Genomic DNA, 23,818 nt, shown 5'->3' on the forward strand with positions numbered 1-23,818 from the left:
GGAATGTGGTCTGGAGATGGTTTTCCAGCAGGTGCATCTTTGATTGGTCTCATGTGAATTGTTTTTACTTAATGACCAATCACAGTCCAGTTGTGTCTGACTCTCTGGTCAGTCACCAGCTTTTGTTATTCTTCTATTCTATTCTATTCTATTCTATTCTATTCTATTCTATTCTATTCTATTCTATTCTATTCTATTCTATTCTATTCTATTCTATTCTATTCTATTCTATTCTATTCTTGTCTAGCCTTCTGTCTGTATACTTTCTCTATTCTTTTAGTATAGTTTTAGTATAGCATTTTTAATATAATATCTATCATAATATACTAAATCAGCCTTCTGAAACATGGAGTCAGATTCTCATTTCTTCCCTTGTCCTGGGGAACCTGCAAATTCCACAATCTGGCTTTTCCAGAAACACAGAGACTGAAGCCATGAGGCTTTAAGAAACATAAATGAGTTACTCAGAAAACTCGTTAATTCAGAATTAAGGTTGCTCACCTGAGATCTGTTCCATTAGCAACCCAATCCTTCTGTGTTTTACACTGAACAAATGCAAGTGGATGAAATCTCTTACCCAAATTAGCAGGCAGCAGCCAAATATTTACTGAGTCACTTATTCAACTTGATTAAATGAACAGAATATTAAAAAAGCAAAAAAAAAAAAAAAGGGGAATATATGCAACACAACCATCCAAGCAAAACAATTCTATTAGCCATTCAAGGAAGAGGCTTTAGGCATTAGGGGTGTTGTTTACTAATTGGATTTACTGTAGCAGCGATTACTTGGTGTCTCACAGTTTTCTGTACTTCAACATTCACCTCCTGTCTGAATAAAATCTCTTGTGCTTATGGCAAGATTCCCATTTCCTTCAAAGACACTTGGGTCTGGCCTCTCTCATGTAAGAGGTTTTGAAAAGATCTAGATAGAATAATCTTGTTTTCCAGCGATGTTAGAGCTACTCTGATAGTTCTTTGTCTGTGCTCTTCAGGAGATAACAGACAGATCATGCAACAACTAGTCTGAGAATTTTTCATTACTCCATGCAAAATAGCCAAAGAACATTTGTGAAATGATAAAACCTGCCACAGTAACCTGAATTTTCAGATTTCAGATGTGAGTAGCTCAGGAGTGAATGAAGAGCTGAGATTGGTGTTATAGAAGCTACAATGTACTGGATAAAACAATATTTATTTCTCTAGAGCAGCTTACAGTAGTTTCTTCTCTTGAGCTTCTGTAAGCTTAAAACCAAAAGTGAGTTTTTTCTTTCTTTGTGTTTATCAAGTTCAGTGTGGGGATTGATTTGACTCTTAAGTCCTTTCAGGACCACCTTATCTACTCTGTACTGTTGCTTTGTTTTTTACCTTTTCCCCTCAGTATTCAGCCTGAATTTCACTGCGCACTGCTCTCCCACCACTTCATAAATCTCATGTCTGAGACTTGTGAATTTTGAGTGGTACTTTGATGTTTTACAATTATTCATACCTTATATATTGATATTGTATTTCTCATTCAGAACATCTTCAATTCCTCATATTCGTGTTCCTGTTTCCCTTTGATCTGTATCATTAGAGAGTTCTTATTCTGTATGCTGATACTTTTTTCTGTCCACTTTTACAGATCTTACCACTTCACTATCGATTTTCTTTTCTCTTTTTGTTTGAGATATATTCTTTGTTTATATCTTATTCTTTATTATTATTATCTTTTTTTTTCCAACTTATGGGTAATTGTTTATTTTTTTCCATATATTTGATCTAGTATCTTTCCCTTAAACCAATGGTTTCCCTAGAAAGCAGCCGTTCAAAAAGAAGCAGAGAAGAATAGAATTAGATCCAAGAGAAGCTTAAAATGTATTCACAGGAAAATCCAACCTGTCCCCCCATCACTCTCCCTCCTTAGTGTCTCTTCTCTGTCTCCCAGGCTCCCTGCTCTCCCTCCTCTCATTCCCTCAGGACAGCAGCCTTGCTGGAGCTGTCTCCTCTTGCCCTGGCTGGGTTTAGGAGCTGTGTCTCTGATTTTCTGGGCCAATTCTGTCCCCATGATGTGCTGCTGTCTCCAAAGGCCATCCTGGTCTGGCAGCCTGTGACTGTTTCTCACAGATGGGGTTTCCAGGCACAGAGAATTAAGCAGATTACTAACATTTGTTTTCCAGCATGGTACCCTGCAGACATGGGATCTCAGTTCTCTCTTCCCCAGACTTGAGGTGGATGACTTTGAGACTGCTGTGCAACTAATACATGCCAGCATCCAGAAGCCAGGATTATAGAATATTTTCCCACAGGTATTTGATTCCAAGACATACCTCAGGAATATGGGCTTGTCTATGTGATTCATTTTAAGGTCAGGATTATTAATGATTTGTAGAACCTTGTGCCTTATACACTCATGCAGTTGCCATCTAAGTCTTGAATGCAGCAAGTGAAGCCATAGGGGATAAACTGAGGATTTCTTTAATTGAGCACCTTGCTTAAACACCCTGGTTAAGAAGGCTCTTGGCAACAGCACAGGCTGCAATTGGAAAGCAATGATCATTTTCCTGTCCTTTCCCCCTCTGCCATCTTTGCTGGCATGAAGAGACCCAACTGACACAATCACAATTACACAGTGTGATGTAGTGCAGTGTGCTGAGTGCTTTGTTTCTCACTCTCAGAGCAGCAAGGCTGGAGGCTCCTCTGTGCTTCACCAGAAGCTTCCTGAGCTGTGCTGAGGTGCTGCAGTGCTGGGGGCCACACAAAACCTCCCGTGGGCTCTGCATTAAGGAGTTTTTTTGCTTCCTGTCTGGGGATTGTTTTATTTTATGAGGGCTGGCAGCCTTGCCAAGCGTTACCTCATGCTCTGTGAGATGTTGAGCTGTGCATGGGAGGAGCAGGGCCTTCTCAGGCGTCGCTGACCCGGGGGTGGCACAGAAAGTGTCACTCCTGCGGCAGCAGACGCTGCAATGAAGGCTCAGGCAGGACTCACCTCAGAGCTGCAGCAGCATCCTTTACAGAGCAGCAGTGCCTGCCTTGCTTCAGACTCTCCAGACTGCCTCTTTGACACATTTTCCCTTTTTTCTCTCCATCCTTCCATCTCCTTTCTTTCTCATCAATCAGATCTTTCGTGGTCTGCTGATGTAATTAGGAAAACAGAGTGTTCTGGCCAGAGGTATTGATCTGGTACTTTATAATAAAAGTTAGTAATGTTTAATTTCTTGTTGTCAGCTTTCATTGTGCTAAAGAAATCAATTCACTATTGTCTCTTCTCCATTATTCAATTGTCTAATAAGCTACTTTGCAGTCCCCTCAAAATGAAATTTTCATGATAAATCACTGTAGGAATGGAGAGCACATGAACCCATGTACATGAGGATTATCCCAAATCCATAGTAGATGGGATGCGCTTCTTTCCAATTAGAAATAAATTTTTTCTTTTCTCTTTTTAACAAACAGCTTTTCTGTCCTTTCACTAAAGTCCACTAAACTCTTATGCTAAGATGGTTAGCATAACTTTTTTCTCTGTTTTAGGATTCCTGTGTTCTCAAACCCGTCTGAATGCTGAATTTCACTCTCCAGGTGATACCTCTGTCCCATTTCCCTCCCCACCTCTCTCATCCCACATCAAATCTGTGATAAAAAGCAGAGTCAGAGTGGCCTTGGAGGAGAGAAAAGTGTGCTCAAAACCTCTCTTTGCTCTGGCTCTACCCCAGCTCGCAGTGAAGCAAAAGCTCCCCTCTGAGAGCAGCCACCGGAGCCGTGTGTGTGTCAGGAGTGCAGAATTCCTGACATTCCCAAATCCCAGAGCTGTGTGTGTCAGGAGTGCAGAATTCCTGACATTTCCAAATCCCAGAGCTCTGTGGTGTCAGGAGTGCAGAATTCCTGACATTCCCAAATCCCAGAGCTGTGTGTGTCAGGAGTGCAGAATTCCTGACATTCCCAAATCCCAGAGCTGTGTCTGTCAGGAGTGCAGAATTCCTGACATTCCCAAATCCCAGAGCTCTGTGTGTGTCAAGAGTGCAGAATTCCTGACATTCCCAAATCCCAGAGCTGTGTGTGTCAGGAGTGCAGAATTCCTGACATTCCCAAATCCCAGAGCTGTGTGTGTCAGGAGTGCAGAATTCCCAGATCCCGAAGCTGTGTGTGTGTCAGGAGTGCAGAATCCCCAGATGCCAGAGCACAGCTCAGTCAGGAGGGGCTGGAGCTCTGCTCCTTGGTGGCTCTCAGGGCTGTTTTTGTTTCCTGCTGGCTCCGAGCTCACTTGTGCTGCTGTTTTCCCAAGCTGGGCTCTGTGGGTTCTGCTTTCCATAGGACTGGGGCTGTGGCTTAGTCCTGATCCACTGCCTGAAGAATAAAGTTTAGGAGAAGATTTAATAGAAATGGAATTTTCAGAGAAATTAAAGTGTATTATCTGTAATGTAGACTACTCTTAGAATTCTGAGGAAGGTAAAAGCACTGGTTTTTAATATTTACCTGGAATAAAAAAGCTGAATCTGTCTTTCATGTTTATTAATATATGAAACTGATGTAAAGCATTCGGACCTCTTTGAAAATAACTTACATATCTTTTATGCCCAAAAATTATCTTGTGAAATTCATTTTCATGGCAAAGGGTGCTGCTTGGACGTACCCAAGATTTAACTCAGTCTTGCCTTGCCTCTAGTAGCTGAACAAAAACCCCTCCCTATTCTTGGGCCACAGACAAATGAACCAACTTTACAAACACACAAAATTCAGGAAACAATGTGCCTGAACACTTGTATTTGTGCATGAGGTAATGAATCATTTTTTACATTAGGAGGGCTGTACCATAGATCTCAATAATGCAATGCACACTGAGCCATTGCTTTCCTCTGCTCATAAATCAGGGCACAGTGCAGCCACCATCCCATTTTTGCAGTTGCAGGGCAGTAAAGAAAGAAGTTTATTGCAAGTTGGTAATAAGAAAGGAAGTAATGGCCTGGGAGGCACAAGGGTGAACGAGTTAATGAGTGAGCAGTTTGAGTTTTCTTATTGGTTTTAACCCTCTATAAATTTAATGGCTTCCTTTTAAATGCCTCTTAATGAGAAAAAGCAAAGTGTGAGTTACTTAATGGTGTTATTGAAGGCTTTCTCTTGTTATTGAAAGGGAATGGTGTAGTTTATCCAGAGTAAATCTCCAGAAAAATAACTTTACATCAGGGTGGGGATGCTCTGTGGGCCTGGTGTCAGCAGGAAGGACAAACTGCAGGGGTGTTCTCTGTCAGGGTAACTGCTGGAATAGATTAATTAGTCATCTTCATTAGTTTGTGGAGACTGTAATGAGCTCAGGAGGCTTGGGGATGTCTGTCTGCAGAGGAGCTGCTTCTCCTGAGCTGGGCTTTGCAGCCCAGCTGGCCCCAGTGCTTTATTCCACAACCTGTGCCCTTCCTCACCTCCTCAGCTGCTCCTGGGACACCAGCAGTTCTCCCAGGAAATTATCCTCGTGGGAATACTTGTCAGGAATGGTTCCACGGGATCTGTCAGCTGCCATAAACATCATTCCAGCTCTAGAAGTTTACCAATAATCCTTCCCAAAAATCAAGAAAAATAAAAAAGGGAATTCCTAGGGGTTTAGATGCTGGAGAGTCTGAAGTTCTTTGGAGGGGCTGGTAAATAATATTTTTACTAATGCATGATATTATGGGATATAACTCTAGAGGTTATAGCATAGGAAGCTTCTCATTATTTTACAAGTAAAAGCAAGGTATTTAAATAAATCAGATTTAAAATAATGGCATTTAAAAATGTGTTTTCAGTGCATTTTGTATTTGAACCAAATCAACTAAAAGCAAGTAAATACTCCATGGAGACAACACATATTTTCCTAAATTTTTCATGGAAATAAATTGTCATTTTGCACTCTTTTCTAACCAGTCATATGTTGCAACTGCAAAGATTTTCCAAGGGTAAAAAGACAACTTTTTCTAGTTAGGAATATAGGAAAAAAGATTAAAAGAGGGCTATGACCTGCTTTCATTTACACCACTATAGATCAGATTTAAAATATCTATTTAATTAGATTTGACCCGATTTAATGTTTAGACGTACGAGATTATGGGATGTGCTGAGGACAGTGGTGATGTTCCCTTTCAGGACACTCAGACTGGGAGATCCACGTGCCTCTCACGGAATATCCTGAGTCAGAAGGGACCCACAAGGATCCAAATGGCTTTAGAAAAACGTGGGGAGATGTCAGGTTAAAACTCTATAAACTTTCTCTGCTTTTCCCACGGCACATCTCAGAAGAATTTCAGGGGTAATGTCCCACCTTTCTTTGCCTCACCCAGCTGTCCACAGGGCAGATGTTTCCTGCCCCCAAAGTGCCTCCTTTACCAATCCCTCGTCCCTAACTCATGATTAACCTACAACAGTCTGAGCTGAGCCTGCTAATCACATTTTCATTGAACACTAATAGTAACAGTAAACATATATATCTGTATTTTTTTGTGATTCCACTGGTTGTGAGTCTTTTAGCTGCTCCAAATTAAGCCACTTTCCTACACAGTCATAACAGACCTCTTATCCTCAGAAATCTGAGCACTGGGTATGGCTAACCATGCACTGAGTATGTAAATGATGCTCCCAAAGAGCAAGAAGGTTAGATATTAATTAGATATTACACTTAGGAGACAGTAAACTCATAGAAATTAAATAGTCCAGGGGCATTTCAGCTCTGTGGAGGGCTGGTCTCCTCCTGGGCATGGAGCAGGAGATGTGATGCCTCGAAAATTGGCTGAATTCTACTTGACAGCTCCAACTTCTGGCACTGTTTGGTCAGGTGGTTGTGACACTGTGGGTGCTGAGCTCTGTCATCTCAGCTGAAGTGGCACAGCTCTATCTCTGCCCACAGCAAAATGTATTCCCCTGGTAAAAATCACATCAGATAGATTTTTTTCTTCTTTCCTTCTAATCTTTTTAGAAAGTGTTTGCTGAAGACATGAGAGCTGACCTGGAGAGACCTTACTGGCACTTTTTGGCTTTTGAAATCACCCCAGTACAGAACTGGCCCGGTGTGAGGTGGAGGTGAGCTGGCTTTGAGGGTTTCTGGGTCAGGAAGGTGCTGCCCCATGGCTGCTGCCTGGTTTCTCCTCTGGCACCCATGGGTGTGTCCCCTATCAGGGCTGGGACCTGGAGGCAGTGAGGCAGGAGGAAGATCTCTGGGATGCGCCATCTGCATGCAGGAGAAGCCTTACAGCTGCTGTTAAACCCAGCCATAAATGCATTCCTGGGAGGAGAAGGAGGCTCAGCAATGCTGTTTCTATCCACTTAGTAAGGGTACAGTGCTGCAGAACAGAACCTCCTGCGTGTACATCAAATCAGGCTAACAAACCTGGACTCAGGCGTGTGTAATGCTCACACAGAGCTCTGGCTTTTCAAACTCCTGCCTACAGGGACTGGAACTCACTTCAGTATTTTATAAATCAGTACATCAGAGATGAATATTTTGACCTGGACTCCACTCTTATTAATCAGGGCAATATGGGGATGTGTAAGATGAATTGTAAAGGATTGCTGTTCATAAAGCAATTCTGGCTTTCCTGAAGCCAGACAAGACCATCATATGTATCTTGTTGACCTTCTGCCTAGCACAGATCACAGAATTTTGCTTGCCATATCAGGGCCCAAATCCATCAAAAGCTCAGGAAGCCTTGCTCCAGTGCACTCTGGCCACAGAACTTGGTTGTTTCTTCAAGAAGGTTTTAAAGAAAACATCAATTACACTGAGAGCTGTGGCTGTCATCTTGTAAGTAAGAATCATAGAGTGATTTGGCAGTGCAGTGTACCTTTGGGAGGGATTTTCTCTCCTCTTGTAGCCTTTAAAGCTGCTCTAAAGGCCATTTAATATGCTGGGGGAGGACATCCTTGACTGCAGGCAGTGTCTGGCCTGGCCTGGCTCAGACTGTGCCTCAGCAGGGACAGCCAGGGGGTCTGAACCCTTTGCAGTGTTTATAGGTGTGTGCCTGGGCAGCTCCTGGAGGCAGCAGAACAACCATCAAGCAGCACTGAAAGGGAAATGTGCTGTAATTTAGCAGAGTTTGGGGGTTTTTCCCTGCTTCACTTCATGCTGAGGATCTTACTTGCTTTAATAAAAGTCCAGACTCTGATGTCTAAAATGGCTCAAAACAGATTTTATCCCCTTCATTCCTCAAATGAGGATAAAAAAGGTGTCCTGTCTTTTTCCCTTTATGCATTCATCTATTTATTTTACTGCAAACAGTACACTAGAACCACCCCTCTGTAACAGCTTACTAAAATCTTTCTTTTGAGTAAAAGTTCCTTTGAGTTGCAGCTTTCTCCCTGCCCATCGCCAGGGTTTGTGGCTGCAGAGCTCAGGTGTGGGTGCCTGGCTGTGTGCAGAGGTGTCAGTGCCGTGCAGGGAGGAGCTCTCTGGGAGCAGCTCAGGCTCCCAGGCCCTGCTGTGCTGCCTCTCAATGCTGCACTGTCCATTTTCCTGACCATTTGGAAGAGCAGCTCTCTGGGTGCTGGCTCTTGGCTTCTTTTTCCTTTCTCTGTCGAGGCTGGGATTGAAGGCACTTGAGATGATATTTCACCTCCAGGCTTGGATGTTTATTATTTCTTATCTATATAACAAGTCATGAGTTCTACAGCATTCCACTAACAAGGCTCAAAATGGCCAAGTCTCCTTCTCTACAAGGTCTTTTAAGGCTAAACTATCTAATTAAGAAATGACACCTAAATTATTTTCACTTTTAACCCAATAACCAGCCACCCATTCTTGCAATGGGGACTTTGCTGTCCAATTACACAAAACCACCCAAACCCATGGAGAAGAAGGTGAAGAAGAAAGCCCTAAAACCTATATATTTTATATATATTACTATATATATGACTATATTCCAAATAGCAATATATTATATATTACTGTATATATTACTATATTCCAAAAATATATTGGGACATGTATTACTATGCAGTCCTCCATCAGCTGTGGCAAAGTCAGCAAAACTCCCCAGTTCACAGTCATTGTTTGTTAAATAAATAAAAATTACATTAAGGGGTTGATATATATTACTGTATTCCAAAACCCCAAACTCTAAGTTTCCCACCCCGTGATATTACACACTTCTAATCAAACTACACACCCGCAATCCCAGTGCTATCAATCCATTTTAAAAGCCTTTTTGCATGGCCTCAGATCAAATATGATTTTTTCTTGTGGGTCTGTGCCCTTCAGCACAGAAAGTTTAAAATTCTCAGCCTCCAGGACTCTAACACCTGAGTGTAGCTGGCATTTCTTCATTGACAACTCAATTCTGATCAAACTGCAGCACTGTGAGGCTGAGCAGCCCTTCCTGCACCTGCCGAGTCCTGCTGAGCCTGACTTGGGCAGGTGGCCCTGGGGAGGGCTGCAGAGGAGCTGGCTTCACTCTCCAGCCCCAGGCTGCTGCTCCTGGGTGACAGAAATGCTGTGGGAATTGGAAAAATTGGAACTTCCACAGACACTGAGGGGTTTTATCTGCAGCCTTGGGAGAAGCTTGTATTGGTGTAAAAATAAAATACACAGTCATCAAGTAGAAAAATCATAAACTTATGTTTCTATGGTTGTAAGTAATAATATGCCTTAAGTAAGTGAGCAACTGTATTGATAAATAGTGAAGGGTTTATAATGTAGAGGTGTGGTTGTGTCGAGTAAGCAAAGAGTTTATAAATTATAATAGAAGCATTTGTGTGTGAGTGTGATAATAGCCCATTGGATAAAAGCATCTGCAGTGCAATAAAAGTAAGTAAAGGTGTGTCTTGGTTTGAGCAGACAGGTGTCTGCTGAGGAAGGCAGGAGCCTCCCCTGAAATGGAAAATGCAAACCCGCTCCCTCTAAATCATTATAATTTTGAAATTAAGGGGCTCTCAGGCAAACATATGGGAGCAGGAATAACAGTTCTTTACTAGGAAAATTAAAATAGAAATGCAATAGTACAGAAAAGAAAACAAACCACTGTCACGGTCAGAACAGGCCCTGGCACCCTGTGTGTCAGGGTGGTGGCACAGTCCCATTCCATGGTGGCTCAGCCCTCCTGCAGGGCCAGCTGTGGCTCTGCTGGAGCAGGGATCCTGGACAAGGGTGGAGTTTTCCTCTGGAGCTCCAGGGCTGCTGGAGATGGGCCTGCTCTCCCTCTGGGAATGCAGGGAGAAGAAAGCTGCTCCTCTGGGAATGCAGGGCAGAAGAAAGCTGCTCCTCTGGGAATGCAGTGAGAAGAAAGCTGCTCCTCTGGGAATGCAGGGGGCAAAGGCTGCTGTGCTGTTGCCAGGGTCAGGTTCTATCCAGGTAGGAATGCTTGGCTCCTGCCCTGGGCAGAGCATCTCCCATGGGATGATGGAATTTGATCAGCCATGCAGGGACACTCAGTGGCCATGGACAGCAGAGATCTCCTGGAGGGAGGATGGGTTGTGGGAGAGATAAAGAAACCTGCCCCATGAACAGCAGAGAACTGCCGCAGCTCTGCCAGCTGGGAACTGAATGCACACCCCCATTTCCAACCTAAGACAAGGTGATAGGTCAGAAAAGCAAAATAAACTTTGTAGCAACTGTCCATTGGGTTAGGATGTTCTATATGGCCTTGTAACAGAGAACTTGTGGCCACTTTGAGCTATGGCTGACTGCTCTCATAGATCTCACAGCTTCTGAGGCTGATGTTTGTCTGAGCAATAAATCCTTTGTGGCCTGATGATGGTGCCATCCCTTCAGTAAAAGCAGTGATAACAATAAAACACAAGCAGGATTTGGTTTTCTTTCCCAAGTTCCTAGCTCCAGCTGCCTGATTTGGCTCAGCTGCACGCAGCCAAGGGCCAGGTGCTGAGACAAGAAGTGATCTCCTGCTACTCTTACCGACTTTTCTGCCTTGTGCAGAGCCTGCTTCCCTCCTCAGTAAGGCTGAGGAGAGTTTTGCTGCTGCTCTAAGGTGTACTGAACTCCCCCTGGCTTTCAGATGCTGGTATTTTTCTCAAATGGAGTGATGCAACTAGGATATAGAAAGCTGCCTGGATTAAATATTTTTAACTTGAGCAACGAAATAAAACTTTTAATCCTCTCTGTGTATGGAGAATTTAGGTTTTCTTGGACATCAGTGATGTCTATATGGCTCTTGAATTAGAATATGATTCCCAGAATGAATTCAGACACAAGATGGCAGAATCAGAAAGAGGAGAATGAATCATTGTCACAAATACTACTCCTCTACTGCACTGACAAGGGAAGATAAAATGGAATCACTAAACCAGGCATCCACTTGTAGATTTGAGTTTGGATCTCCTGTACTGAGCATAAACATCTTTTTGCCTCGGTACTCAGTGGGAGGAGCATGTTCTGCCAGCGTGTTCCAGCCTTTGGCATTATTGCATGAGTAAGAGAGTGAATACAGAGAGGAGGGTAAGAAATGCCACCAGTGCATTCTTCTGCAGTGCAGTCCCTCCTGCTTTCTGAAAGTTGGTGTTTCTCAGTGAAAATAAATTGTTATTTCTTTCAGCAGGGGGGCATAATTAGAGCCATGCAGGAGGTTGATTATGTTCAATGTGTGAAGACCATTCAGAAAACTGGAGACAGAGGGAGGGAAATAATTTAGGCTGAGGAGAGTTTAGGCAACTTGCCTGGTTTTGGACAGTTGTAACACCTGTAAACAGGATTGGCTTTCTGATCTTTCACCTTTGCAGGCAAAGGGATGAGGTGCCACAGCCCCTAATCCTGCAGCCCAGGATGCAAAGGAGGGGAGATATTGGTGTAAGGAGCAGCTGGGAGGGAAGGTCTGGTTTAATCACTGGGGACCTGAGTGATGGTGGGATATGAACCTGAACTGCACATTTCCCTTAGACAGGAGCCACAGGATATTTTGGAAAGGCTTCTCAACCCCTTAATGTAATTTTAATTTATTTGACAAACAATGACTGTGAACTGGGGAGTTGTGCTGACTTTGCCACAGCTGATGGAGAACTTTGAATCTTGAGCAGCCTGGTGAGCAGAGCAGGGCTGTGTAAAATAACCTGCTCTGCCTTCTTCCTGTCCCCCTGGGGCTCAAAAGAGGGGAAAGAATATTTAGGAATTTTGAATTAAGTCACTTCATCAAGCGTTTTACCCTTCTGTCTTTTTCCTTCAGGTTAATGTGGTTACAACAGGTACAACTGTTCATTGTGCCTGTGTTTCTCTTGCTTGCTTTTTTTTGCCAAATGCACTTTTCTGATTTTTCAAGGGATGTTTTGCTCTGACCAAAGCCCAGTCCTGTGTTGGTATTGTCCCTTTTCCTCGTTGCAGTGACAGGGATGACATGGAGCAAGGTGCAGCTCATCACACAGGCTGTTTTCTGGACAGGATGCATCTTGTCCTCTTGGTGTTCATTTCCACGAGCCTCATAACAGAAGTCAATAAAAAAGCAACATGCTAGCAGTGATATTAGAAATTTCTAGAAGGAGGAAAGGTCTGTGAGTTAGAACTAGGGCAAGGACTCAGCAGAGAGGTTTCAACTTCCTCCAGGTTGCCTTTGTAGAGCTGTGTTTTACTTCCATTTATCCCTCCTGAGGTGGTAGTGTGTTTTCCATTAAGGGCTGGAATCACAGTGATGACCTCTGCAAATGCAGGGAATGGATTCTGCCCCCAGTGGGTTACAGTGGATAATTATCTGTGCTGGTACAAAAGGACAGCCTGTTTTCCTGCATCATTAGCTACAATGTGCAGTTGAAAGAGAGAAAACTTCTGCTCCTTTTCATTCACACACTTGATGCCCACTACCCTGGCTTTGTATTCAGGATGAGGTGTACTTGTGTCATTCTCTGAATGACATTGCTCTTCTCTGAGTTCCTTTTTTCTTCTTGAATTATTGCAGTCTTTTAAAACCATCAGTGCATACATATCCTGCAGCTGGACTTCTCTGCAAACATGTGGAAAAAAAAAAATTCTCTCCCAAACATGATGATTGCTCAATGATAATGGCTGTAATAAAATATTTCAGTTCATCTGTGCAGGCCTCTGTGATCCATAAACATTACTGCTGCCCAAAGAACAACACAGGAACACTCAGTTGTGAAAAAGGTCAGAGCCAAACTGCTTTTTAGGGCTGTGTAAAACACGGCAGAGAACAGGGTTGGCCAAGTGCAGGTCATGTGAGAGTTTTACAGCAGAGCTGAAAATACTTTAATTAAAAAAGTATTGGAAGTCAAGGTCACAGCCTAAGGTGTCTCTGGACATTTGTATTGGATGTGTGCCTATGCTGAGTTTAATGTGTGCTGGGTGCAAACTGACCTCTCTGGGAGGGAATCTTCTCCAGCAGGCATTGGGAAACCCTTTAACACAAACCCAGCCACAAACAAACAAGGGAATTCTGGTTTCTGCATGAGAAGACAGGCAGCAATAACTGGCTGAAGTTAATGAGCTGCTCTGAACAGGGAACCTGCCTCTGCCTGGGTTTGTCAGTGACAGGAGCTGGGTGGAATTCCAGCATTCAGCCCAGCCACACCTCAGCCTGCTGCCCTCAGCTGTATTTTAATTGAGGCTTGTAATATTTTAAGACAGCTTTGTCTTCCCAGATCTCAAAGCAAATGGATTTGTAGGTCCCTTGGCTCCTGTGCTATACACATGAGCTGTCTTCCCACAACTTAGGGAGGGGTAAAACAATTAAAATGTCATTCACACAGGGCTCAGCAGCTGAAGGAGCTCAATATTAATTGCCTAGAGGGTATTTCCTGGCAAAAGAGACTTAATACCATGACATTCTGTGCCTTTCTGTGCAGGGTGAAAGAGCAAAGGGAAAAGACCCTAAAGCTGTTAAAAGGATTTTAAACAAAGTGAGAGTAAAACATTGAGGCAGGTGAGTTTTCATGAAGTACCCACAGAGGGTGATACAAAATCACTGCAGGTTGCTGGGCTGCAGCTGGACTTTGCACCACTCATCTCCAGCCCGGCTCTTGGATCTTCAGCCAGTTCTGAATCCAGCTCAGTCTGCTCATTATTTTCTGATACTATATTATATTAAAGAATACTGTACTATACTAAAGAATACAGAAAGGATACTTACTGAATGCTATAAAGATAATAATGAAAACTCGTGACTCTCTCCAGAGTCCTGACACAGCTTGGCCCTGATTGGCCAAAGAGGGAAAACAACTCCCAGCAGAACCCAATGGAACAATCACCTGTGGGTAAACAATCTCCAAGCACATTCCACATGAGCACAGCACAGGAGAAGCAAATGAGAGAAGAATTGTTTTCCTTTTCTCTGAGGCCTCTCAGCTTCCCAGGAGAAAAATCCTGGGCAAAGGGATTTTTCCTAAAAATGTGAATGCCACAAAAAGTTTCAAAGGTCATATAGACAATAGACACTGAATCATACAAGTGTCATGATGCAGAATCATTGGTCATTCTGTATCATACAGACAACAGACACCTGAAATCCCCTTAGCAGCATTCACTTTCTAGCCTGTATGACTGCTATTATGATGTTACAAGGGGAACAGTGGGAGTTAGGAAAACTGGAATTTTCTCCCCACCACTGGTTGTTAGGTTATTGTGGGAGAAGGGTTATGGTGCTTCTGAGGCTGTTCTCTGCATATTGGGTAAGGCACATTGAGGCTGCATCCCTGCAAATGGGCTGAAGAGCACCCATCATGCTGGATGAGGAGCAGGGCTTCTCTCCAGAGGGAGAATTCATTCCTGTTTGGTGAGGCAGGATGCTGAAATCAGCTGATGTAAAGTCTTATGTGCATAGATAAGAACATGGAAGATTAAGATATATAAAAGGAAAAGGAGGAAAAATTAGATTTTTGTGTTGATCTTCTTTTCATGCCCTTCAAAACATACAGCCAGGTGCTTGAAGTCAGAGATACGGTGGTTGGCCGTTTTGGTGGCAGCTGTCATTGAGAAGATAAACATTAGTCAAGGTTTGTATTACTTAGAGTAAAACTAGGAGTAGAGGACAGGTGAGGGAAGGGGCAGGATTCATAAAGTCAGAACCTACAGCACAGCGATGCTGTGCTCTTCTTTCCTTCAAGAAACCAAGCATTAGAAGTTGTTTTCTTGCTCTGTTCATTATTTTCCAACACTTTCATTTTCCTCCTACACCAAGTGCTGCAAGCTCCTCTCGCTTTCCCCACCATAATTTTGGTTGGAATCCTTGTGTGATTCAGTGTGGCCACTGGGGAAACATTGCTTTAATGATTTGGTATTTAAGTGCTCAGTGTTCCTTGCCTCACAGAGGAGTGGCAGCGCTGACAAAGTGCAGGCTGCCCATGGGGAGCTCTAGATCACTGCAGAGACGAGTTGCTATGGTAATACATTACAGAGCAATGAGGGATTTGGGAAGATGCATCTGACAGTTCGAGGTAAAGGATCATCATTTCCTTGCAGCTTGCAAAAAGTGTCATCATTGGAATTTCAGTTGGCTTATTTTTCTTTTCCCTTTGCTTGCGTGAGGTGACATTTCTGCACAGCCCCGAGCACGCTGGAGAACAAAAAGGAAAAGGCTCTGTCCCCATGTAGGCAAGAGCTGAAATAAAACCAGAAGGAAGAGGTCACTTCTGCAGCAATTAATGAAGAATATGGTTGAGTGACTGCCCAGGTTCTCTGCATGTCCTTGCCTCTCTCTGCCTTGAATACACAAATCTTCATTTTATAGGCATGAGTGATGCATGAAAGGCAAATATGGAACTTGGGAGAAGTAGTGTCTAGTCATAAGACAGATTGTAAGATAGAGTAAATATTCCTGAGAATAAGGGCCAAAAAGAGGAAAGTTAACAAAGGAAAAATTAACAATAGAACCCCCCCACCCCCAACTTGTTTCTCCAATGTGCATGGAATTAGAAAAAAAAAGAGGCAGTAATGACAAAACTTGAAAAATCACTGTAATATTTTCATTTGAAAACAGATCAGTAACACCAACAGGTGTATTTTCTCTTTTCAACTTTTTCTTAAGATATTTGTCTAAGTATTTACACCTATATTTTATCTAAGCATGAAGACAGAAGTGGGATAATTTTTACTTTCAGTAGTTTTGAATTCCCCCAAACCTAAAGAGGTTTCTCTAGGGCAGGTGCAGGCACAAGAATTGCATTTTAGTGTGTGTCTTTGGCACTCTAGAAGTTTCTGTGGTGATACTTACAATTAATCTTCTGGATAGAGATCTGCAAGATGTGGCTTTCCAATTCTCAGCCATCCACAGGTGTACAACTCTGGATGTTAAAGCATCCATGGGCTGTAGGACGGGTTTTGTTTGTTGGGTGGTTTTGGTTGGCTTGTTTTTGTTTGTTTTCAAAAAATGACCCAGCATTGGTTTTTAGAATTCCCAATCTCAATGCCTGAATTCTATTAGCTTTTAAAAGGATTTGTCTTCCTGAGGGCCTTGAACAGTCCTGGAAAACACAGCTCATACATCAAACGTAGCAAGGGTACTGAAGTAACCCATTCCCAACCTCAGGTAAAGTCCTTCTCTTAATTCAGATATCAAATTAAGGCTTACTGTTCAGCATCTTAGCCCCAGGCAAGATTAGAAGCTTGAGCTAAGAGCAGACATCTGCTGTTAGGGGAACAACCAACCTAAGCTGTGTTGTGTAACAAATCATTTCCTCCTATTAGATTTGTCACAAATGCATGAGGAATGGTAATTCCTTGATCTAATATCAACCCTTTGGGAGCAATGTGTTTGAATGATGTCATTACATAATGTTTGAAGCTGTTAATGTGATTACCTGGAAGCACTGGAGAGACACGAGGCTCGAGGAGACTGCAGAAGGGTTTGGCTGTGCTTGTTCTCACAGCACTGCTGCCCTGAGAGCCCGTGTGGCACAGCTGAAATCCCTCCCTTTTCCAGGATTGTTTTTTATTCTTGCTGCTGGCCCTTGTGGCAAACGCCGCTGCAGTTTAAAAATCATGAGGGGGTGAGTCGAGGGCTTGAGCTAGGAATGCACCTAAGTTAGTGAAAACTATATATATTTTGATTAGGAGCTTAAATGAATTAAGGGGTTAAGTTAGAAATGTAGTTAGCAAAGATCATATACTTGAGTAAAGCTTAACAAGGATATTAATTGATACCAGGTGGGGATAACTGCAACAATGACAGGTGATACATGAGGTATTGTAAGAGGGCAGGAGCCATCAATACCACTGGGCTCTAGGAAGGAGAGGAGGTTTGGGCTGTGACCAGCAGGCCAAGGAGCTCTGCCAACTTGACATGGGTGAAGAGTTTACCATGAGGAAGAGGTCTTACTTCCTCTTCTGAGCCCACCAACCCAATTAAAGAGGACAATTGGGCAGCCATAATGGATGTTCAGCTAATTATAATACAAGGTGAGAGAGCTAATGATTATGTAATAGGTGTTGTAGAAACTATTTGTATATGTGAAACCTTTTTGGATAAATAGAGAGCAGGAGTTTGTGACTCTTTGTACATGTCTCTGGGAGGTTACTCCCCACGTGTCCAGGGCTGTAATTAATACACTCTCTTTTCCAGTTTAAGTAGTTGAAGAGTTGTCTGTCTGTGCTTCAAGGGGAAGAACCCAAATGTCAGGGCAAAAGATTTTCAGGCTGCAGAACAGGGCACAGGGTGAGAGAGCTTGGCTGTGATCAGCCAGATGAGCTCTCATTCTTCTCCTCACGATGTTTGCACTACAGGACAGTCACCTCTGGAGCCTGGGGTGTTGGGCTGGATTTTTTTGATTTTTAGTAATTTTGATTTTTAGTAATTTTTGATTTTTAGCAATTTAGTAATTTCCGCCATAGAGGATCGTGCAGCTCAGTTGGGGCACAGAATAAAGGGGGATCTCTGCAGGCAGAAGTGTCCATCAGAGCCTCTTTGTGTTGCAATGAGGCTCTTTTTCTGCAAATGTTTGATTGCTGCTCATTCTGCTAAAAATGCTAACAAATAAAAGTCCTTGTTATTTTCACTTCCACAGAAACCCTGTTTTCATTCCATACTTTTGTCCTGATTCCTACACTTTGATATGGATTGCCTGGTTCTTCCACAGAAGTGTTGGTTTGTATTTTAAAGAGAGAAAAGGAAGAAGGCATGGATTTTCTTTTCCTTTTCTAAAGTGTTCTAAAGTGACTAAATCTGGATTTTACAATTTCTGTCTGTGTGATTCTGCTGAAAAATGCATGAGCTGTTCTAGGCACATCTGTAAAGTGCTCTGAGCAGTGCCTGTAGTACAAATGATGTCATGCCCTTCCAGTACTTGTCTGGTGAAGATCAGAGACAAATTAATTAAACTATGTGTTCATCAAAATAGAGCTTTTTTTTTTTTTTTCTTACCAGACAATTTTCAGTGAGAGCATGTAGCACATCTATTGATTATGGGTGGTTTTTATGACAATGGAACCTGAACATGTTTTAATTTGGGGAGAGTGGATCTGACTGAAGTTTTCCATCCACACTGTTTATAATGTCCTTTAGTCATGGTGCTCTTGGGTCTCCATCCCAAATGGAAATGCCTCTCATCTGAAACTTTCATCCAGAGCACACATTACTCAAATATTCCTCTGCAGACCCCTGCTGAGGCACTGGGGGTGTCCAGCCTCTGATAGAGGTGAGAATACACATTTGCTTCCTGGAATATAAACCCTGACAACAAAATATTTGACCCAGGGCTTCATGTGTAGTCAAACAAGTACCTGTATGATTTCTTCTTCACCATAAGTTCATTGCCTACATTTGAGAACTGCTGAGCCAGGTTCACTGGTTCCTGGCACTTCTGCTGAGAAAGGGAAGAAGAATTGTGCCCCTCTCCCCCCTTTGGCATGGATTGAGTCAGGGTTTACACCACTGCATCAGTGGTCAGGTTCTTGAGACACAGAGCAGAAAGAATGCTGCTCTGTCTCCTCTCTAGATCTGCTGTGCCTTTTTCAGAGCTCTGGAAGAGCCTGTTCAGAGCCGGGAATTGAGGTCTGGGACACTGCAGCCTGCACGTGTGGCACAGATTTCTCTGACCTGCTGTGGCTGTTACACTGATGGGGATCAAAGTCCTTTAACCAGCTTTAGGCTTTCTTTGGATTGACATGCAAACACTTTCTCTGCACTTAAACATGATTTCAGGTTGATCAAAACCACTCTGAGTGTGGTAAAATTGATCTGAATTTGTAAATGGCTGCTTATGGTTAAAGTATTGGAAGAGATTTTTAAAGACAGATGTAATAGTAAGAGTTTGTGTTCAAGGGGAATTCAACACCTTGTCTTTTATGACATTTGCATTAAATTTCCTGCTTGTTTAGATGGCATATTTCAGAAATATTTTGGTCACCTTATTGGCATAAAGAAAGCAAAAGAGGTTTTAGGTGTTACAAGTGTTAGGCTCTGGCAGTGTTAAATCTGGGTTAGATATTGAATACATGGTTGTCTTCAGGGACAACTAAAAACACATCTCTATGCTCTTTTTTAATGTGGGGTTTTTTTCCTTGGTTTTGGTGTGGTTTTTTGTTTGTTTGTTTTTTTATTTGTTTATGTTCTGGGCAACAAAGATGCCTTAGCTTATCAATAAAGTATCAACAAATGGGTCAAAAAAGTTTCCCACCCTGATAACTCCATCTTGACTCCATACATATGCCTTTGTAGCTTGAGATCTTTCATTGGGGACAAGCTGCTTTATTTATGGCACAATCTGAAAAACAGGTTCAGAGAAATAGCATTGACCTATATATAATTATTTGATCTAGATATTGGAGGCTGAGTCAACTCTGGGGCACTTCTCTTCCCTTCCTTTCTTCAATTTACTGCTACTTATTCTTATCAAATCCAGTTAACTATAAATTCAGGAGGAGACAGGAAGCAGACTATAGATCCATCTGAGCATTATGAGCTCCTGTCAGTAAACCCTGATGAGCTGAAAAAATCCAACAGCCATTAGCAGAAATCTTTCATCCCTCTTTTGTGTCTTAAATCCAGAGGCTCTATCAGGCTTGTCCTGTTCATTCACACATGCCTTCTCTTGTAGGTTCCTTTTTCTTCCCAAGAATTTCTGCTATTGAAAGGTAAGGTGGAAGTTCCTTGATTTCCAGTGCCGTCAGCTATAGGTGGAGCTCCTAAAAAACACTGATACCGCTGTTGCAGGCTCCTCTGTAAAGTCCTTTTGTGCTGTATTGTGGGAAATGACCTCTGCAGGCCCAGCAGAGGATATTTATTTACCTGATCTCTTCAGATCAACTTCCACTCTCTGCATCCAGCTCTGCTAAACTTGCACTTCCCCGTGCTGTGGAGCTCTGCCCTTGTTTTGGCAGCTTTTCCATCCTCTCTTTCGTGCTCCCCTTGGTGCTGTGACCGGCACAAGGATGTTGTAGCCTTGTCCAATGCTGTCACCAGCGTGCCAGGGTGTATCCAAACTGGATCTGAGCTCTCTGGGGCAGGGATTGCACTGGGTGTGCAGTGGGACAGGGCAAGGATCAGTGTGGGAGCAGCACACGCTGCTAAAACTCAGCTCATTCTCCATGGGGCTTGGAAATAAGGATTTGTGCAGAGTTTTCACAGAGAGAGAATGAAATGATGCCTCAGGTTTAGATTTTATATTTTTCAGATTCTGTGCTGCTTTAGTGCAAGGGTCTGGGCTTCACATTAGGGGACAGTAAGCTCTCTTCGTAGAGTAGGGAGACAAAACAATTCCTTCTCCAGCTGGGGACCAAGGACAAATGATCCAAATCTCAGCCCAAGAGCACAAACAACGTGGGCTGAGGAGAGAAAAACAAGCAGGATGGGAGTGCATGGGCTAAAGCTGGAATTGGACAATGAACTGCAAGATGCAAATGGAGCAGAACTGATCAAAGGGAGAAACCCTGTGACTGGTCGTGCATTTTGGGATCATTTTGGTTCACCTTGGGTGCAGCCCTGGCTGGGCTCTTGTGCTGCCCAAGGTCTTTTTAATAAATCCCTACTTTATTCTTCAGTTCCATCTAGTCTATGTTCTAGGGCAGTCTTCTCAAGGCATCAGTCCTGGTGGCCATGAAGGGACAGAAGGCATATGGAAAACCCCTGGACCAGTTCCTGTCCCCTCTCCTGCCAGCTGCAACCAAAACAAAGAGCATGAGTGTTCATCTTTAGGGACACAGAAAGAACCTGTGGGAATCTTCAATTAGCACAATTACTGATCAGCTAATTTAGACCGCTGGTACCCTGTAGGGTATTTTGGAGATGATTTCCACAAATTCACCTGCTGAAGGAGTTAAACAGACCCTCCTTTAAGTGCCCAGCTGCTCCTCAGACCTGGGTGCTAAATGCTGTCAGCTCTTGGAAACCTGAGTTTTAATGAACTTCAACAGATGAGGGTGCTGAGAAGTCTGTGCTTTATTTCTATCAGCTTTAAAGGCAATGAGCTCCAAATCTCATGATCTTTGTTTCTAAGGATGTTGGATAGTCTCAGTAGAAGCCCAGTGGTGCATTTTCACCTGTGCAAGACTCTTTACCCTTTTATTTTCTTTTTATAAATAAATACATTTCTAGTCTGTACTTTGTGGCTTGCTGTAGAATAGTCTTACAGGAGATGACCTGGAAAATAAAATAAATGAAAAACAGATTGTGGCTTTTAAGAACCATCTATGGATTCAAAATACAGGGAAATTGTGATTTGGGAACTCTTTTCATGGCTTTTTCTTTTGGCAGCATAAGATTTAGCAGCATTAGCAAACCTGTGTATGAAGTCTGAACATTTCTGTTCCCTTCTGAGGGTAGAGAGCACTTTTTCTTCCCACCCTACCTATGTCATATGGTGTTTGTATGCTGTTTCTTCTCTTCATAGCACCCTCTTGATCAAAGAATAAAGAAAAAACAACAAAAAAGGGAGACATTTATAGGCACTCCATCTTTTTAAGCCCTGTGAAAACTGAAACAGTCAGGCTTTCAAGGTGCATTCAGTATTCATCAGGCTACAGAAAAATAGAACAATATGGGGCCTAAAAGATAGTGAGGAAGTGTGGGGGTTTAAATCATAATTGAATTCAGACTGTACGGATCAAGGAAGGGAGAAGAGAAAGGTATGAACCCACTGAAGCAGAGGTGGGGATAGAAGTTCCTTTGCTTTGTGCTTCTTTCCAGACTACAGTGGCAGGAGGCTTGCACTGACTGCAGCAGAAGAACCAGCTAATGACAATCACATTTTATTTTTACAGGGAGAAATACTTAATAGAGAGTGTACTGCTGTGACCAAGGGCTCTGTGAGCCTCAGAGAGATCCCTAAGCATTCCTAAACAAGCCTTTTCAAGTTTCTCCTCACCTTGAGAACTCTACAGAACAGTTACTTGTGAGGATAAATACAGAGCTTACCAGAAAGTCACAAATGCTGAGGGGACAGGGACAGCCCAGGGAACTTAGGGGAAAGTGCCTCTCCTATCCAGGCTTCTGTTTTCAGAAAAAAACCCCTTTTTCCTAAAGTTGGGAGTGGTTTATCCATTGTTTCTATTCCAGAGCTCCAGATTGCAATTCCTTTTACAGTTCTATGTCAGGCCCAGGAAAGCCTTGAGAGGTGTAGGCAGCTCACAGTGACAGCTGCACCCCTGATACGAAGCACTGCTTTTTATTACATATGGAAATTCTTCCAGAGAGCTCTTTCAGAGCTCAGGGAGATGTAATGCTTCATATGCACTGATTTATTTATTTTAAAAACACACATTGTAAGTCCTTGTTAACTCAAGGTAGAAGGACCAGAGCACACAGAGAACTCCCCATGAGCTCAGACTCTGCTGTGCCCCAGGCTGAGCCCAAGAGCCACGTCAGGCTTCTGGGGCTCCTGGGCATGTTTTGTTGAGACATGATTTGATTTTTCATTGCTGGCTTGTTAAAAAACCTTTGCTTCTCAGAAAAGTTTCAGTGTTGAAGAACCCTTGTTGAGATTCCAGCAGGTTTTTCAGCTTTAGAGCTTGGTTTGTGATTTGGGCAATTTGGAAAATGAGAGCAATCTTGACATTTTCACCCAGCTGCTTTAGAATAACAACCCTGATTCCTGAAATATTTTAGGAAATATTTTTCAAGAGGCAGAAAACCATTTTGCAGACAGCATTTGAATTCAGAAAATGTAAAAGCTTCTTCTAGAAAGTCAGAATTGTTAAGATTAATTAAAAATTTTAAAAGAGTTAATTCCTTCAGTATTTTTCAAGCCTGACATTCAAGATGCAGAGATGCACGTAGCAAACATTTGTTAAGCTTTGTAAAGTAAAAGAATAAAATAAAAATACTTAAGACATCTTGTCAACTTGGGCTTCTGCATATTTTTGTGTATGTTTTTTAGGACTCATGTCTCTGTACAAGTCAAGCTTTCTCCTGTTTACTTTTGATTAAACAACCTTGCATAGATAATTATAATTCACTGAAATCACCCCAAACTACTTTTGATTTACTTATGTGATGGATGGTATTTGATTTGTATGTTTATTTTGCATCAGAGTGGTTCATGGGTTAGAAAAAAATGTTGTTCTTTCTGGAGAACAGAGAGTTTTCTTTTGCCCTTGAGAACAGCTACACTCACTTGGGGTTATGTGGTGAAACAGGAGAATCTGGAGGTGTCATTACCACAGAGCAAGGAGCAAACAGGAATTGCTGCCTCAGAGGTGACAGAAAGAACCTTCCTGGAGTTTAAGAAGAGGCTGCTCGAAGTTCTCTGTGAATTGGAAAGCCAAAGGATTGCTGGGCTAAATCACACCTGAAAAATGAGGTTTGTGAGGGCACTGGTGAGGAGGTTACTTGGACTAAGTAATAATGAAAGCAGAATCTCCCTGAGAGCTCTGGCAAGCTCAGGGTCTTGTCTAAACCCATCCACGGGCTTACAAGAACCTTAACCAAGGGATAACCTTGAATTTCTTAGAGAAGGGAAAAGATTTGCTCTCTGGCAGTTGGATAATGGCACAGGGAAATCTCGT

General features: G+C 42.7%; 1 protein-coding gene and 1 long non-coding RNA gene across 16 annotated transcripts in view; both read left to right on the forward strand.

Moving 5' to 3' along the window:
• LOC119707046 overlaps positions 1–6,151 on the forward strand; it is a 53,010-nt gene extending 46,859 nt beyond the window's left edge. Inside the window, exon 3 of the long non-coding RNA XR_005258667.1 lies at positions 6,091–6,151. This is a non-coding gene — a long non-coding RNA (uncharacterized LOC119707046). The remainder of the gene's footprint in view (positions 1–6,090) is intronic.
• The window catches only part of RBFOX1 (RNA binding fox-1 homolog 1), a 1,167,310-nt gene that overhangs the window by 47,727 nt on the left and 1,095,765 nt on the right, over positions 1–23,818 (forward strand). The gene's annotated exons all lie outside the window — the stretch shown is intronic.

The sequence above is a fragment of the Motacilla alba genome, chromosome 14 (genome assembly GCF_015832195.1).
Source record: "Motacilla alba alba isolate MOTALB_02 chromosome 14, Motacilla_alba_V1.0_pri, whole genome shotgun sequence".
Taxonomy (NCBI): domain Eukaryota; kingdom Metazoa; phylum Chordata; class Aves; order Passeriformes; family Motacillidae; genus Motacilla; species Motacilla alba.